Source organism: Dipodomys merriami, unplaced genomic scaffold, assembly GCF_024711535.1.
Source record: "Dipodomys merriami isolate MVZ:Mamm:240054 unplaced genomic scaffold, mDipMer1.0.p SCAF_4, whole genome shotgun sequence".
Taxonomy (NCBI): Eukaryota; Metazoa; Chordata; class Mammalia; order Rodentia; family Heteromyidae; genus Dipodomys; species Dipodomys merriami.
Window position 1 is genome coordinate 60,329,866 of NW_027205603.1, and position 18,201 is coordinate 60,348,066.

Here is an 18,201-nt window from a genome sequence, read left to right on the forward strand (position 1 = left end):
ACAGAAAAAGAAAAAATAAATTCAACACACAATAGACAATTTCCAAATGGTTGGTTTAATTTTAAGGCTGTTGGCTCAAACTGATAAAATGAAGATGAGCTCTCACAATACTAGAAACTGCATTGCTCTGTGTGTGTGTGTGTGTGTGTGTGTGTGTGTGTGTGTGTGTGTGTGTGTGTGTGTGTGTGTGTGTGTGTGTGTGTGTGTGTGTGTGTGTGTTGCTAGGAGTCAAATCCAGGGCCTTGAACATTCTAGGCAACCACTCCACCACTGAGCTATATCTCTAGCTCTGAAACTGGATCTAGGTTGGTACACATTCTTAGACTTTACTTAAGGTCTAAGGTAGCAGAAGTCAGTCTTGATTTATCAGTTAAGAAACTTATGCCTCAAGCTATAGGATCAGCTCTGGAAGGAGCCTTATTTGTCAAGAAATGAAATCACTGAAGCAGTATGATAGAGCAGTGCTGAGAATTAGCACAAAGGGGATGGAAGGATTTAGAGGGATTGATTAACTTAAAGTGAATTTCTTTTTCTTTGCCTCCCCATACACTCTCAAAGACCTACAAAAAAATGCAAAGAAAACAAAAACAGCAAAAAAGAAAGAAAAGAAAAAGAGAAAAAGAAAACCCTCTTGTTTTCATTTCCTGGAGTTAAAAAAAAAAAAAAAAAAAAAAAGCCGAGTGGCTCAGGTGGTAAAGTGCTTCCCCAGAACATGACCCTAAGTTAAAAGCCAACAACCACCAAAGAAAAAGAAGCTGGGCTTAATTAAAATTAGCAGTTCAGCCCAGTGGCTTCTGCTTGTAATCCTAGCTAGTAGGGAGGTTGAGATCTGAAGACTGTGGTTTATTTAAAAAGCCAGACTGGGCAGGAAAGCCTGAGAGACTCATTCCCAATAAATTACCAAAGAAGCTAGAAGTAGAGGTATGGTTCAAGAGGTAGAGTGTTAAGCCGGGCGCTGGTGGCTCACGCCTGTAATCCTAGCTACTCAGGAGGCTGAGATCTGAGGATTGCGGTTCAAAGCCAGCCCGGGCAGGAGAGACCGTGAGACTCCTATCTCCAATAAACCACCAGAAAACCGGAAGTGGCGCTGTAGCTCAAGTGGTAGAGTGCTCGCCTTGAGCTGAAGAGCTGAGGGACAGCGCTCAGGCCCAGAGTTCAAGCCCCACGACCGACAAAAAAAAAAAAAAAAAAAAAAAAAAAAGAGGTAGAGTGTTAGCCTTAAGCAAAAGAAGCTCAGGGACAGGCCTTGAATTCAAACCTCAGGACCAGCACAAAAAGAAGAAAGAAGACAGAAAATACAATTGCAGACTGTTGAGAATAGACTGAGAAAAAAAAATAGATGAGGAGGAAGAGGTATACAGTCTGAGAAAAAGTGTGACAGATAGAGAAGAAGAAGGCCAGAAGAAGGAAGTTCACAGAGACAAAAAGCATCCTAGTGGAGAGATAATAATACTAACACCAACTCAAAAACAGGTAGTTGGAGAACTGAGTCCAGAGCTATTTGGAAAGAAACTCAAACATCTGGGATCTATTGGTTTTGTTTGTGGGTATTGAAGTTTAGGTGGCATGGTTAAAATAAAGAACAAATCACAAGGATACCACAAATGGAATAAGTTTGGGAAAAGATACTGTGGCACTTTCAGGAGGATATGTCTGCAAGCTAAGTCTAGAGCTAAGGATGGTAGAGATAGGGGAGTAGGAGTCACTGGGAGCCAGTAATTAAAGGACTGGAAGTTGATGAGATAGCCTGGGAAAGTGGAATATGAGAAGGGAATAAGAGGGACCCAAAGAGATGTGCACCAAGTCTTCAGAGATGTCCCAAAGACCCTCATTGCTCACTGTTCACGCCTCTGTGCAGTCCCCTCTCACACTGGGCTGGCTACAGTTACACATCTGCAAAAACTCACACCACAGTATGATTCAAGAAATGTTATGCCATGCTGGGCACTGATGGTTCACACCTATAATCCTAGCTACTCAGGAGGCTGAAATCTGAGGACCGCAGCCCAAAGCCGGCCCAGGCAGGAAAATTTGTATACCTCTTTTTTTTTAATTAAAAAAATTTTTTTTGGGGGGGTCCAGTCATGGGGCCTGAACTCTGGGCCTGGGCGCTGTCCCTCAGCTCTTCAGCTCAAGGCTAGTGCTCTACCACTTGAGCCACAGCGCCACTTCTGGCCTTTTTCTTTTTGCTTATGTGGTGCTGAGGAATCGAACCCAGGGCCTCATGCATGCAAGGCAAGCACTCTACCACTGAGCCACCTTCCCAGCCCTGTACAACTCTTATCTCCAATAAAAACTACTAAAAAGCTGGAAGAGGAACTGTGGCTCAAGTGGTAAAACACTAGCCTTGAATAAAAGAAGCTTGAGGACAGGGGAGATGAAAGAAAGAGAAAGAGGAAGAAAGAAGGAAGGAAGGAAAGAGACAGAGAGAGAGACAGAGAATGTTATGCTGGGTGCTAGTTGGCTCACACCAGTAATTCTAGCTATTCAGAAGGCTGAGATCTGAGGATCTTGTGTGTGTGTGTGTGTGTGTGTGTGTGTGTGTGTGTGTGTGTGTGTGTGTGTGTGTGTCTTTCCTTCTCTTTCTCTCTCTCTCTCTCTCTCACACACACACACATTTTATCAGGAAGGAGGGAAGAAAGGAAAGTAGTGAGAGAGGAAGGTAGGGAGGAAAACAAAGAAGGAGGAAGGAAAGAAGCCTTGTTATAACAAAAACATCTCTACAAAAAGGTGAGCCTTCAACCTACAAACTTTCTAGCCAATAATTTCCAGTAGACTCATGATCATGATCAATGAAATTCAAACAGCAAATGAAGCATAGTATAAGGATGGTTACTGCACATATTGATTTTACTACCTACCTTTTAAACAGTTTAATATATCTCCCCAAACATAAAATGACATAAGCACTTTGGAAAACTGGAACTTTTCTAATAAACTTAAATATACAGCCTAAAAGTATGGAAACAGTCAAGTGGATCCAAAAATTGTGATAGCTATACCCAGTGCAATTTTACACAGCCATTAGAAAGAATAACATTTGTTTTCTAGGTCCATTCATTTGCAGGAATAATGGATGGGCCTAGAATAAATAATGTTAAGTGAGGTAAGCCAAGCTCAGAGAGAGACAAGTGGCATATATTTTCTCACATATATGGAAGCTAGATCTAAAATATACCAGGGCATAATAAATTATATAGGATTCTGGACACCCACAGTGAGAACAAAGGAAGATACTCTTAGGAGAGGAACACAAAGGTATGATGCTCATGAGACTCTGATTATATAAAATAATATGTTTTGTTTTGTTTTTTGGTCGGTCGTAGGGCTTGAACTCTGGGCTTGGGCACTATCCCTGCGCTCTTCATCTCAAGGTGAGTGCTCTTCCGCATGAGCCACAGCACCACTTCTGGTTTTCTAGTGGTTTTATTGAAGATAAGAGTCTCACAGACTTTCTTGCCTGGGCTGGCTTTGAACTGTAATCCTCAGATCTCAGCCTCCTCAGTAGCTAGGATTACAGGCGTGAGCCACTGGCGCCTGGCTAAAATAATATTTATAGAAATGAACTCCAGGAAATGGATACGAGTTGTTTTTGTATTGTTTTCTTAACATTTGTTGTTGTTGTTGGTCATGGGGCCTGAACTCTGGGCCTGGGCACTGTCCCTCAGCTCTTCAGCTCAAGGGTAGTGCTCTACCACTTGAGCCACAGAGGCATTTCCAACTTTTTCTGCTTATGTGGTGCTAAGGAATCGAACCCAGGGCCTCATGTATGCAAGGCAAGCACTCTACCACTGAGCCACCTTCCCAGCCCCATATTGTTTTCTTTTTGTCTTGCTTCTTTCTTATCTGTCTTTGGGAGGGTAAGGGGGACACAGAAATGGAAGCACAAAGGGTGAACAGATGCAGCAGTGACACACACTAGACAGTATATAGAAAGTGAACTATACAACTTGTGAATGGGGATGGGAGGGAAAACCTGGGAAAGAATGAGGCAAGGGGTAACATTGTCCCAAAAGAAATGTACTCAGGGCTGGGAAGGTGGCTCAGTGGTAGAGCGCATGCCTTGCATGCCAGAGGCCCTGGGTTCGATTCCTCAGCACCACATAAGCAAAAAGAAAAAAGCCAGAAGTGGCGCTGTGGCTCAAGTGGTAGAGCGCTAGCCTTGAGCTGACAGCGCCCAGGCCCAGAGTTCAGGCCCCATGAACGGACCCAAAAAAAAAAAAAAAAGAAATGTACTCATTACCTGACTTTTGAAACTGTAACCCCTCTGTACTTCACTTTTATAATAATAATACTTTTTTAAAAAAAGAGATCTCAATTGTCTCTCCAGTCTGGCTGGAAGATTCTGGCATCCCCCTCCGGCTTTTAAATAAAAGTCTGTTGGTCCATATATATACATAGGCCATATATAAGTTATAGGCCATATATATGTATATATATATACATATATATACAAAATTGCTAAGTTATAGGTCATATATATGTGTGTATATATATATATATATATATATATATATATATATATATACACAATTCTGCTCCTGAGTAATTTCCCAAACAAATTAAATTGGACATTCTTGAAAAGAGTGTCACACAAATGTTCACAGTAGGTTTATTCCTGAGACTGAAAACAATAGGGAAAAATCTAAATGTCCATCAATAATAACATGGATAAACAAATTGTAGGGCTGGGAATGTGGCTTAGTGGTAGAGTGCTTGCCTAGCAAGCATGAAGCCCTGGATTCGATTCCTCAGTACCACAAACACAGAAAAAGCCGGAAGTGGTGCAGTGACTCAAGTGGTAGAACTTGAGCAAAAAAAAAAGAAGCTCAGGGACAGTGCCCAGGTGCTAAGTTCAAGCCCCAGGACTATCAACACAAATATACACAAGTATAGAGCTTGGAAGGTGGCTCAGTGGTAGAGTGCTTGCCTGGCATGCATGAGGCCTTGGGTTCAATTCCTCAACACCACAGAAGCAGAAAAAGCTAGAAGGGGCACTGTGGCTCAAGTGGTGGAGCTAGTTTTGAGTAAAAAAACTAATAACGAGCACAAGGCCTTGAATTCAAGACCCAGTACTGGCACATGCTCATGCACACACACACACACACACACACACACACACACACACACACACACACACACACACACACACACGGGGGTGGGGCGGGATAGAGAAGAAAGGAAAGGAAAAGAAAAAAAGAAAACTGAAGCCAGGTACCAGTGGCTCACACCTGTAATCCTAGCTACTCAGGAGGCTGAGATCTGAGGATCTCAGTCCAGGCAAGAATGTCCATGAGACTCTTATCTCTAATAAAGACCAATAGAAAGCAAGAAGTGGCATTGTGGCTCCAATGGTAGAGCATTAGCCTTGAGCTAAATTGCTGAGGGACAGTGCCCAGGCCCAAAGTTCAAGCCCCACGACTGAACAAAGGAAAAGAAAAGAAAGGAAAGGAAAGGAAAGGAAAAGAAAGGAAGGAAGCAAGGACAGAAGGAAGGAAAGAAAGGAAAAGAAAACTGAGCAAGGCACCAGTGGCTCACACCTGTAATCTTAGCTATTCAGGAGGCTAAGGTCTGAGGATCGTAGTTCAAAGCCATCCTTGGCAAGAAAGTCTGTGACTCCGTATAACATCTTTACAATAAATATTTTTAAAGAATTAAAAAAAAAAAAAAGAAAGAAAGTCTGTGAGACTCTTATCTCCACTAAGCTACAAAAAAAAAAAAAGTCAGAAATGGAGTTGTTGGCTTAAAATCAGGATCCTCATATCTTAGCCTCCTGAGTGGCTAGGATTACAGATATGAGTCATGGTGTGTGGCTGGTATCAACTCTTCAATCTAGCCTTTGGAATAACTCATCCTTGGCATGAGCCATGGCTATGGGGGTGGAGGGGGCGGGGGGGGACATACATTAGAGAGGAGAGGTGGAGACTGTAGCTTACATATATATCTTGCCTTCTCCATGGCACTGAGAAAACTAGCTCTCCTGAACTCCTTTGCGTTGAGTCCACCACTTAATTAATTCCTGGAAGGGCAGAGACTATGAGGAAGGTGCTAGAAAAAGGGAGTGCAGTCTTTCCAGCAGAGATCTGTGTTGCCAGTTTCAGCTACTAGAGGGCAGAATGGAGGCTCCAGTAATGGTGAGATATTTCCAGAAACAGAGAAACTTGAGGCCAAATTTGGCATCTTGCCCGTTAAAAAGCAAGAAAATTAAGCAGGCCTGAAAAGGTACAGGAAAGAAGGGCAGGGCGGAGCTGCTGGGCGCAACAGGGTGTGGACAGACCAGGAGCATATTGCTGAGGTGGCAACAGGCTACTGAGATCTGCTGGGAGCCGGGTATAAAAATCCCAGCTGAGCCTTGCGTTGCCTCTGCTGGGGCTGGGGGAAAGTCGAGCTGTGGTTACTGCAGACAAGAATCAGGGGTCATCTTCTAAGCCTGGACCCTCAAACTTCTGTTCAGAAAAAGAGGGGCCAGTCCTCATAGGGAAGAAAGTTTTCTGAGGGAACCTCCCAGGAAAGTTGGAAGGGCTCCAGAAGCAAGTACAGACAGAAAGTAGGGGTGGCCTGTAAAAGTAGAAGAATGACTTTTCTGGGGAGTGGTGAAGAAATTCTCCTCCATCAGTAAATTAGTTATTGAAAGCTTACCAGCTTGCTATTTCTCTGATTTTTTTTCTGGGTCTGGGGCTGCACCTGGGTGCTGTCCTTGAGCTTCTGTGCCAGCAGCAGTGGCTAGGGGTTTTTCTGAGCTTATAGCTCTGGTCCCAACTAAAATTTCAGTGCCCAAGAAAAATGGAGAACTCAGGGGTTTTGTCCATTATTTATTTAATGGGCTGAATTCATGGCTGATTATGGAAATGCTAATGGAGCCCCAAGCTCAAGTAAACAAGTATATAAACAAGAGACGGGAGAGAGCAAAGGATAAAATAAGTCAGATTAGGAAAAAGAATAAAAATCTGGGCAGGCTGGAGGACTCTTCAGTAATATACATAAGAAAAGTCTCTTTTACCCAAGGCTAAAAACTAACTGGTTGGCAATGCAAAAATCTGCGGGAAAGCATTACAGGCAGAGGGAACAACATTGTGAGGATTTAGGGTTTTACTATTTAGAAGTGTGTGTGTGTGCGTGCATGCCCGCTGCCAGTACTAGATCTCAAACTCAGGACCTAGTTACTATGCCTCAGCTTTTTCCACCCAAGGCTGGCTACCACTTCAGCCATATTTCCCTTCTGGCTGTTGCTGGTTAATGGGACATAAATCTCAGTCTCCTGCATAGCTAGGATTATACATATGAGACACTGGCACGAGGTGTACATGTGTGTGCGCTCTCTCTCTCTCTCTCTCTCTCTCTCTCTCGTTAGTGCTAAGGATCAAGCTCAGGGTCTTAGGCAAGCACTCTACCACTAAGCCACATATTATTAAAGTTCATGTATTTTTAATAATACACAGTTGCACATTAACTCTAATGAGACGAACATTGAGACAGAGAATTGGAGGTGTAGCTCAATGGTGCACCACTTGCCTAGCATACAGTAGACTCTGATTTCCATCCCAGGCACACACCCCCAACAAAAAAAAAAGGTGCAGAAAGAAGCAGGAGGAGTGACAGTAGTTGTGTTTCATGGTTTCAGTTAAAGATGATGGTGCTGTGAATGCAAAGTAGCAGAGATGATAGTGAGAAGTTTTATAAGTGCATGAGAAAAGTAAGAACAAGCGTGGTTGATTGCTACATGTTTTTCTTGAATGACTACTTGCACAGATGGAAGAGCTGTTAAATAAAATGAAGGAGACTGCAGAACCAAGCTTAGAGATGTTGAAGGTATAGAGGGATTGAGAATTCTATTTTGGGGCAGGGGACCTAGCTCAAGTGGAATAGAGCCTCCCTAGCAAGAATAAGATCCTGAGTTCAAACTCCAGTAGCACAGGAAGGAAGGAAGGAAGGAAGGAAGGAAGGAAGGAAGGAAGAGAGGGAGGGAGGGCAAGAAGATATCCAAAGACACTGGAAGAAGGTACAGGTCGAACTGTAAATATTATTAGTGTATGGATATTATTGAAAGCCAAGTACCTAAATTCAATCACCTAAGGACACAGTGCAGACAAGGAAGAAAAGAACACAGCCAGAGTTATTGGGACCAGGAGGGAGGCAGAAAGGTAGAGCCAGTAAAGGAGATGAGAAAAAAAAATTTGAGAGGAGAGAGACATTAACAATATGGGAGCGGAACAAGCAGCAAGCTAAGAGGGTGTGGTCCAGTAGATCAAACGCAGCTGAGCAGTTGAGTAAGATGAGACAGTGAAGTGATGAGGAACTGGACAAAGGTAGTTTCAGGTGATGAAATAGAAAACCCACTGAATCTGAAAATTTATCCTTGGTGCTATGAATATGGTTAGCATGAACAAGACCTTAGATTCTATCCCCAGCATTGAAAAAAAAATGAAAAAAGAAAGGAAAAGAAAAGAAAAAGAGAGAAAAGAGGGGAGGAGAGGCCAAGGAGAAAGGGGTAGACCAATGAAGGAGGAAGAGGAGAGATGCAGTCAAGAATTCACTACAGCTGGGCGCTGGCGGCTCACGCCTGTAATCCTAGCTACTGAAGAGGCTCAGATCTGAGGATCACAGTTCAAAGCCAGTCGAGGCAGGAAAGTCCGTGAGATTCTTATCTCCAATAAACCACTAGAAAACCGGAAGTGGTGCTGTGGCCCAAGTGGTAGAGCACTCGCCTTGAACTGAAGAGTGCAGGGACAGTGCCCAAGCCCAGAGTTCAAGCCCCACAACCGACAAAAAAAAAAAAAAAAATTCAGTACATATGCCACAAAATTTTTTAAAGGAAGGGTGGGTCCAAGGGGGATGTGAATGTTGAAGGGGCTGACACTAATCAAAATGCATTGTATTCATAGACTGCTTTCTCTCTCTCTTCTTTTTCTTCTTCTTCTTTGTTGGTTGTGGGGCTTGAAATCTAGGCTTGGGTGCTGTCCCTCAGCTCTTCAGCTCAAAGCAAGCACTCTTACCATTTGAGCCACAGAACCACTTTCAGTTTTCTGGTGGTTAATTGGAGATAAGAGTCTCATGAACTTTCCTGCCTGGGCTGGCTTTGAACTGCGATCCTCAGATCTCAGCCTCCTGAGTAGCTAGAATTACAGGCGTAAGCCAGCAGCACCTGGACACAGACTGCTTTTAAATGGCAATTCCTTTGTACAGGTACTTAATAAAAAAATTTTTTTAAGAAAAAAAAGTGGGGGGGCTGGGAAGGTGGCTCAGTGGTAGAGCGCTTGCCTTGCATGCTTGAGGCCCTGGGTTCGATTCCTCAGCACCACATAAGCAAAAAAGAAAAAAAAGTGGGGAGGGGAAAGAGAGGAAAAAAGAAAATGAAGAATGGGAAGGAAGGAAGGAAGGAAGGAAGGAAGGAAGGAAGGAAGGAAGGAAGGAGGGAAGGAAGGAAGGAAGGGAGGGAGGGAGGAAGGGAATTATAGGTTTTGATGAAAATGAAGTTGTTTTATGAGACCAGAACCACAAGAGAGCAGTATCCAGAGATGTTAGGATAAGTCCACCAGGGGCCACCAAAGATAAAGATAAATCTCAAATAGGAAAGGCTTCTACCTTGGCTGATTTTTTTTTTTTTCGGTCGGTCATGGGGCCTGAACTCTGGACCTGGTCGCTGTCCCTCAGCTCTTCAGCTCAAGGCTGCACCCTACCACTTGAACCACAGCACCACTTCTAGCTTTTTTCTGCTTATGTGGTACTGAGGAATCAAACCCAGGGCCTCATGCATGCAAGGCAAGCGCTCTACCACTGAGCCACCTTCCCAGCCGTGAAAAAAATTTTTTTTTTTTTTTTTTTTTGTCCAGTTGTGGGGCCTGAACTCTGGGCCTGGGCACTGTCCCTCAGCTCTTCAGCTCAAGGCTAGTGCTCTACCACTTGAGCCACAGTGCCACTTCCGGCTTTTTTCTTTTTGCTTATGTGGTGCTGAGGAATGGAACCCAGGGCCTCAGGCATGCAAGGCAAGCGCTCTACCACTGAGCCACCTTCCCAGCCCCTGAAAAATTTTTTAAAAATTAAAAACAATCTTTGTTTCTTCTTTCTGTGTCTCATTCTCTCTTTTTCTTCCTTCCTTCCTTCTTCTTCTTCTTCTTCTTCTTCTTCTTCTTCTTCTTCTTCTTCCTTCTTCTTCTTCTTCTTCTTCTTCTTCTTCTTCTTCTTCTTCTTCTTCTTCTTCTTCTTCTTCTTCTTCTTCTTCTTCTTCTTCTTCTTCTTCTTCTTCTTCTTCTTCTTCTTCTTCTTCTTCTTCTTCTTCTTCTTCTTCTTCTTTTGTCAGTCATGGGGCTTGAACTCAGGGCATAGGCACTGCCCCTGAGTTTTTCTGCTCAAGGCTAGCTAGCACTCTACCACTTTGAAACACAGCACCACTTCTGGTTTTCTGATGGTTAATTGGAGATGAGACTCATTTACTTTCTTGCCTAGGCTAGCTTTGAACAACAATCCTCAGATATCAGCCTCCTGAGTAGCCAGGATTACAAGCATGAGACATCAATGCCCGGCCTTTCTTGTTCTATTATTGGTGGTATAAGGGTTTGAACTCAGGACCTGACACAGGCTCTCTTCTACTTGAGCCATGCCCGTAGCCCCTGGAATTTAAGAAAAATAAATAAATACATTTCCCGTTCCCATCTTAGATTTATTGAATTAATGAAAGTGAACTGGAAACCAGGCACTGGTGGCTCATGCCTGTAATCCCAGCTACTCAGGAGGCTGAGATCTGAGAATATTGACTAGACTAGACAGACAAATCCTCAAGAATTTTATTTCCGGGGCTGGGAAGGTGGCTCCGTGGTAGAGTGCTTGCCTTGCATGCCTGAGGCCCATGGGTTCGATTCCTCAGCACCACATAAGCAAAAAGAAAAAAGCCGGAAGTGGCGCTGTGGCTCAAGTGGTAGAGCGCTAGCCTTGAGCTGAAGAGCTGAGGGACAGCGCCCAGGCATAGGTCAGGCCCCATGACTGGACCTCCCCCCCCCCCAAAAAAAAAAGAATTTTATTTCCACATAACCAGCAAAAAGCCAGAAAAAGAAGCATGGCTCTGTTGTAGAGAACCAGTCATAATTTAAAAACAAAAACTGAATTCAAGTCCCAATGCTTGCAAAAAAAAATAATAATAGCAAAAGAGAGGGGAGGGGCGCACGCGGGGACGGCAAGGGGCGGGGACTGGAGTCTATACAAGAATCCTCAATTAGTTCTGATTTAGCAGAATTAGAGTTGAAAACAGGGCAGGAATATTCCCATCAAACCGAATAAATACCTACTTCTCATGAATAGTTAAAATTTTCACAGTTTTTCTTTCTTAAATTTTTTCTTTAACCTTTAGCAATTGCTATAATTTGTCTTCAAGTGAGCTCTAAAATGTGAATATTTACAGAAAAACTCAGGTACAAGCAACTCTTAGTTAGACATTCTGTTCTTCTGCATGCATATGTGTATTAGTGACTGTAATGTATGTTATACTGCATGTATAGAATTAGTGGTATTTTTTAATGTAGCCAAAGTTGTTTTGTTATATAATAGGGGATTTTGTTGTTTTCACAATTTGATGGTGTCCTTTATATTACACAGAGACTTCCAAGTCTTCTGCCTACTTCCAGAATGGATTTAAAGCTGGGTGCCAATACCTCACACCTGTAATCCTATCTACTCAGGAGACTGAGATCTGAGGATCTGAGGATGGTTCCAAGCCAGCCTGGGCAGAAAAGTCCATGAGACTCTGATCTCCAATAAACTATTCAGAAAAAGCTGGAAGAGGCTCTGTGGCTCAAGTGGTAAAGTGCTTTGAGCCTTGAGCACAAAGAGACTCAGGGACAGCACCGAGGCCCTGAGTTCAAGCTCTAAGACCATCAATCAATCAATCAATCAATCAATCAATCAATACATGAAAATAGCTCTGGAAATTATAATATGCCAACCCCTCCCACATTCCTCAGGTAACTAAGTTCAAGGGAGGCCTGAAAAAAATAAAATCCCTGCTCCCCTTAAATTCAGCTTACTGAAGTAAGTAATATTATCTATTTAGAAGAAGCAAGAAACAACAGTGAAAATAGGAGCTTCCTTCCAAGAAGCCATTATACTAACACTATGTACATCATTTTATACTTCACAATACATTAGGCTTATTATCTCATTTTATCCTTAAATCAGTCCTAGGAAAAACTATTGAAGAACATGAATAAATGGAAGTTTACATAGGTTAAGACAATTTGCAGCTGGGCACTGGTGGCTCACGCCTGTAATCCTAGCAACTGAGGAGGCTGAGATTTGAGGATCACAGTTCAAAGCCAGCCCTGGCAGAAGAGTCCTTGAGACTCTTATCTCCAATTAACCACTAGAAAACCGGAAGTGGTGCTGTGGCTCAAGCAGCAGAGGGCTCACCTTGAGCTGAAGAGCACAGGGACAGCGCCCAGGCCCAGAGTTCAAGCCCCACAACTGACCAAAAAAAAAAAGAAAGTCTGTGAGACTATTATCACCAATAAACCATTCAGAAAACTGGAAGTGGTGCTATGGCTCAAGTGGTAGAGAGCTAGCCTTGAGCTGAAGAGCTGAGGGACAGCACCCAGGCCCAGAGTTCAGGCCCCACGACCGACAAAAAAAAAAAAAAAAGACAATTTGCAAGATTCTGCAGGTAGAGAAGCATAATCTAATCAGTGACCCATTGACAATCACAGAATTTTGAGGGGATGAACTCAGCAATGATGGAAACTGTTGATACAGGGAGCAATTTGTGTGACAAATTATGTTATTAAATAGAATATGTGGTATGGCACATTATTATGATTATTGTTTTGATGTTGTTCTTGGTGGTGGTGGTCATCCGGCTTAAACTCAGGAACTGGGCTCTGTCCCTGAGCTTTTTTGCTCAAGGCTAACATTCCACCACTTTGAGCTACAGTTCACTTCTAGTTTTCTGGTGGCCAACTGGAAGTAAGAATCTCAGACTTTCTGCTTAAGCTGGCTTTGAATAATAATAATAATAATAATAATAATAATAATAATAATAATAATAATAATAATAATAATCCTCAGATCTCAGTGTCCTGAATAGCTAGGATTACAGATGCAAGCCACCAGTACATGACTTGTGTGATAAGTTATTCTGCTGAATAGAAAAGAAATGCCAAAGGGTTACACATGGTATGATGAATTTTTGGAAATAGAATAGTGGAATAGTGGTTGTGAATGGTTGGATATGATGGGAAGAAAATGGGTAGGAGGGAGGTGGACATAGCTGTAGGAGGACAACACAATGGATCTGTGTGAAGATGGAACTGCTCAGTATCTAGACTATGATAGGGGATATGTAAACCTTCCCATGTGATAAAGTACAACATGCCTTTAATTATGTATCCCAGAGTAATTTAGATATATCTAATTTATTCTAAATGCAATGAGTCAACCTGGGGACACACACACACACACATAAAGCTGGGGGAATCTAAATATCAGTATCAAACAAAATGTTATAGGAAGAAAAACTAGATAAAGGATATACTGGATTTCTTTGTCTAATTTCTATGGCTACATATGTATCCATAATTATCTCAATAAAAGCTTCTATTAAAGTAACAAATGAGTCAGTTTGTTTCTGATGACTATTTTTGTCTTTGCATTGTATACCATCCCTATGTGAAATGAAGTAAGATATGATCTTGCTCTCATAATCCCCAACTTGACTCACTATATTTGAGTGAGTAAGAAAGGGGGTATATTAACGTGGAGCTATTGCCGGGCGCTGGTGGCTCACGCCTGTAATCCTAGCTACTCAGGAGGCTGAGATCTGAGGATCGCGGTTCAAAGCCAGCCCGGGCAGGAAAGACTGTCAAACTCCTATCTCCAATAAACCACCAGAAAACCGGAAGTGGCGCTGTAGCTCAAGTAGTAGGGCGCTCGCCTTGAGCTGAAGAGCTGAGGGACAGCGCCCAGGCCCAGAGTTCAAGCCCCACGACCGACAAAAAAAAAAAATAACGTGGAGCTATTGCTCAAATGGTATGATGCCAGCCTTGAGTAAAAAAGCTTAAAGACAGCACCACACTCCTGAGTTCAAGCCTTAGTACTGGCACAATAAAAGGGGGTGGTATATGTAAAATTTAACCTAGAAGATATAATTAAAGGCAAGGAGCTCAGCACTGGTGGCTCACACCTAAAATCCAAGATACTCAGGAGACCAAAATCTGAGGATCATGGTTTAAATCTAGCCCAGGCAAGAAAGTCCCTGTGACTCTTTTTTTTTTTTTTTTGCTGGTCGTGGGGTCTGAACTCTGGGTCTGGGCACTGTCCCTCAGCTTTCAGCTCAAGGCTAGTGTTCTACCACCTGAGCCACAGCACCACTTCTGGTTTTTTCTGCTTATGTGGTGATGAGGAATTGAACCCAGGGCCCTGTTTTAGTTAGTATAATACTTTTAAGGAATTAACAAAAAAGGCTGGGCATCAGTGGCTCATATCTGTAATCCCAACTACTCAGGAGGCTTTGATCTGAGGATCTTGGTTAAAAGCCAGCCCAGGCAGAAAAGTCAAAGCCAGAAGCAGAACTGTGGCTCAAGTGATAAAACACTATCCTTGATCAGGAAAGCTCAGGGACAGTACCCAGGCCCTGAGTTCAAGCCCCACAACTGGCAGAAAACAAAACAAAACAAAACAAAACTGTGGAAAAAGCACCAAAGCCCAAAGACACCCATAAACTGAAAAAGTACAAATGTTGCTGTTTCTATGACTTCCATATAAAACTGCAGCTCCAGTCTAAAGCCATCTCCAGTGTGTCTCTACAAAGAAACAACTTCTTGATGCAAAAGGGCTTTGTTGGAGTTAACAAAATAATACAGTGTGAGCTTCTCCTCCAATTTGCCACTTGACCTAGAACAGGTTATTTCCTCACCTATAACACAAAAGGGCTGGATTGGCAATCCCCTGTCTAAAGTCCCTTTCAGCTTTGTCTGAGTCTCAGGAAACAAGCCTTTGCAGCCAGGAGTGGTGGAATGCTGACAAGAGGCTATCGAGCCTACGTGGAGAATGAAAAGTGGGAGGGCCACTTCATTCAGACTTTTCCTGGAGGCTAAGTGTTCTTAATGAGCAGGAGATACACTGTCCATATGGTTAAAATAAAAGCATATGCCATCAACCCAAAGATAGTGCAGGTCAACATTGTAATTACACTTGGGCAAGACCTATAAGCAATGGTTCCAGTGGGGGTGGTTAATCAGAAGAGGAAAGAGCTGACAGAATCAGGAGAGGAGGAGGGATTTGGCAAAATGACTGTCAAACTAGAAGAGGGAGGTGACTCATTTCATGCATCTAGGCAAAGGTGTGAATGGAGGTGAGTCAAACAGTGGCAGGGAAAAGAGAAAAATAGTCCTCAGCAGGGTCTGAGTCAAAAAAGAGAATATGGAAAGCCAGGCATGGTAGCTCAATCCTAGCAACTCAGAAGACTGAGATCTGAGGGTTACAGTTCAAAGACAGCCCAGGTAGGAAAGCTCGAGACTCCTATCTCCAATGAACTGCCAAAAAGCCAACAGCAGAACTGTGGCTCTACTGGTAGAGCGATAGCCTTGAGCACAAACACTGAAGAAAAGTGTCCAGGCCCTGGGCTCAAGCCCCAGGACCACCTCACGTGCGCACGTGCGCATACACACACACACACACACACACACACACACACACACACACACACACACACACACACACACACACACACACACACACACACACACACACACACACATCCCAAAACAAAAACTAGTCTCTACTAGAAAACACTAGAGACCAGAAAAACTTCTGGTTTCACAAGGATAGCAACCTACTAACCTCGAGGGTTCCAACAGGTTAGGGTTAAAATGAGAGAGGAATTTATCCCTGGGGAGGGATACATAGACATTCGTAGTTATGCTCCATGTACTGTCATAGGTATTACCTCATGTAATCTTTACAGCAATCCCACAACACAGGTATCTTATCTCTACCTTGTACCTGAGGACAGTAAGGCTCAGGGAGGTAAAGTCACAAAGTAGGACCTTCGGCACATGTTTGTCAGCATCGTAACTCTGAGTTCTTACAGAAGAGATAATGATTCTTCTTTGCAATCCTTGAGCTTGTCCCTAGTTCTGGTCTCTGCTCTCACAGTACCCTAATAATTACTTGCTCACTATTAATGATGGATGGCAGAATGCGATATTATCTGCTACTGTGCAGTAACCAACATTTTGAGTCAGAAAATCCTTGCATCCTAGCTCTACTAATTTGGTGCTTGTGGACAAGATGCAAACCTTGGTAGGCTTTGATCTGTAAAGCCAACCAAAGTAATAACCAAAGTTGTTGTGAGGACCACATGTAAATAGAAAGGAGGGAGTCCAATGTTTGGCATATTATTAGGGCTCAATAAGTGATAATATTAAATTATATTATTGTGAGATCAAGCAATGGCTCTCATCTTGGCTGACCATTAGAATCAACTGGTCCCCTACACAGAAATCCAGGGTTAGTAAATGTGCAGTCAATTTAGGTATGGGGATTAAAGAAAATACTGGAGTAGGGCATTAGTGGCTTACACCTGTAATCCTATCTGCTCAGCTGTGGCTCAATTGGTACAGTGCTAGCCTTCAGCAAAAAAAAGCTTAGGTATCATACCTAGGACAGACAGATAAACAGAAACACACACACACTCCAAAACAAAAACTAGTCTCTAGTCCCACTCAATGCACCAAACAACTCAAAGTAGGGCCTTAAAATTTGTATTGCTAGTCAGTTTTTGTTTGTTTGTTTTGCCAGTCCTGGGGCTTGAACTCAGGGCCTAGGCACTGTCTCTGAGATTCTTTTGCTCAACGCTAGCAGTCTACCACTTGAGTCATGGAACCACTGGCTTTTCTGTGTATGTAGTGCTGAGGAATCCAACCCAGGGCTTCATGCATGCTAGGCAAGCAAACCACTAAGCCACATTCCCAGCCCTCTAACCAGTTTTTATTATAGTACTGCTGGTTGGAATTAAGAAGTTAAATAGTACTTGTTTCAAATTCCTTTACTGCCTAGCACTGGTGGCTGATACCTGTAATCCTAACTATTTAGGGGGCTGAGATTTTAGGATTACAGTTTGAAGCTAGCCTGGGTAGGAAATTCTGGGAGACTCTTACATCCAAAAAAGCTGCAAGTTGAGCTGTGGTTCAAATGGTAGAGTGTTATCCTTGAGCAATAAAGTTTGGGGACAGGACGCACACTCTAAGTTCAAGTCCCAGGACCAGCACAAAAGGAAACAAACAAAAAATCCCTACAATATTAAGTATGTAGCTCAGTCTCAGATAGAGCACTCTCCTAGCATGTACAAGGTTCTGGATTCAATTCCCAACACTATCAAATATATTACATATAATATATACAGAATATATAATATGATAGATAATAGATATAGATATCTATATAGCTCTCTCTCACTTTCGCTTGCTCTCACTCTCTCTCTCAAAGAGATAGTGCCCAAGCACTGAGTTCAAGTCCCAAACAAAACTACTCTAAGTATTAGCTAATAGGCTTTTGAATATATCCTTGTGGTCCACAGAAATGGCTAAAGAAGGGAGCACAGAGGGACATCTGCTTCTATAGTCTTAAAAAAAAATTGAGCCTGCAGCTTCGGTGTTATGCTGTAGGGAAAGGAGAAGGATTTGTAAACCCGAGTGTGGTTCAGTCTGCCCGAGGCCACTGCAGTGGTGTTGAGACCTCCAGGTGAAGCCACTGTCACCATGTCTGATCAGGAGGCAATACTTTCAATGGAGGAGAAGAGGGGAGAATACATAAACTCAAAGTCATTGGGCAGGATAGCAGTGAGACTCACTTCAAAGTGAAAATGACAACACATCTCAAGAAACTCAAAGAATCATACTGTCAAAGACAGGGAGTTCCAATGAATTCACTCAGGTTTCTCTTTGAAGGTCAGAGAATTGCTGATAATCATACTCCAAAAGAATTGGGAATGGAGGAAGAAGATGTGATTGAAGTTTATCAGGAACAAACAGGTGGGGAGGGTGAGTGGGGGGTAGAATCATTCAGTAGTTTAGATATTCTTTTACTTTTCTTTTTGTTTTCCTTCAATCCTTTTTTATTTTTAAAAATAGTTCTTTTGTAATGTGGTGTTCAAAATGGAACTGAATACTGGCACTCCATCTCTTTAAAACATCTGTTAATTTTTCTAGGGCTCATTATTAT